We start from the raw sequence: 970 nt of genomic DNA, 5'->3' as shown, positions 1-970 counted from the left end.
TTGCCTCCAAATCACTACAGTTACCGATACTTAAATTTTTAAGTCGATCACTTAAAATTTTAATCCTTTCAATGACATGACATCAACTCACGCTAAGATTCTCAAGCAATGGAAACTGTGAGAGAAGGTAATGAAACTCTTTGTCACAAAAAACTCAACATGCAAGACACAAATCTTTCAATTGTGAACACCCACTCATGTCAATCTCACATGACCGTTGGTACGAATAAGAGCAAACATGTTTTGAAGACTAGAATATCAACTTTAACTCTTTCAAGTTCACTGGGGGCTACATGAATCAGCAAAATCTTGAGCTCATCAGGTTTACAAATGCAAACACATTTCAAACCCCAACAATGGAAAAATATAATTCTTCAGCAAAAAACACATTCACTAGTAAGCTTCTCCACCACTGGTTCACTTATGTGGACTCTAACTAGTTCTAATTTTTTGAGAAAACAGAACTATTGTATCAGGCAGCTTCTCAAACTTAACGCCATTTAGCACTAAAGTAGTTGATAGTTTAGCAGAACAGTTATGTGAGGCAAAATGTACAGCTTCTTATCATCTGTTTTAATAGTATATCTAACTCTTTCACATCCTTCTCTGCTGCCGCTTATTATTTGTCAATAGAACAAGGCAATCCCTCAACATCAACAAGACTTATAATAACCTAAATGCTTCATAGAAACCTTAGCTCACAAAAACCGAAGCAGGGAAACATCAATAAGTTTCAAAAATTCACTATACGTTCACAATATCTTATTACTTGCCAATTCATTCCCAAGTATGATTGAAACAAGTCAGTTTCATGAAATCAAAGATAGGAAATGATGCCCGCAAGTGATTCCATCTCTTTGATAAGAGACTAGTTTGAGCTACCTGTTTTCTGGAGAGGTGGGACATAATTGATGAATGATAAAAGGAGCAGCTCTGAGATCCGATCGTCATCCATTTTTGATTCTATCCA

This window comes from Pistacia vera, unplaced genomic scaffold (genome assembly GCF_008641045.1).
Source record: "Pistacia vera cultivar Batoury unplaced genomic scaffold, PisVer_v2 Contig477, whole genome shotgun sequence".
Taxonomy (NCBI): domain Eukaryota; kingdom Viridiplantae; phylum Streptophyta; class Magnoliopsida; order Sapindales; family Anacardiaceae; genus Pistacia; species Pistacia vera.
The sequence above is the reverse complement of the archived record's forward strand: the minus strand, read 5'-3'. Positions refer to the sequence as shown.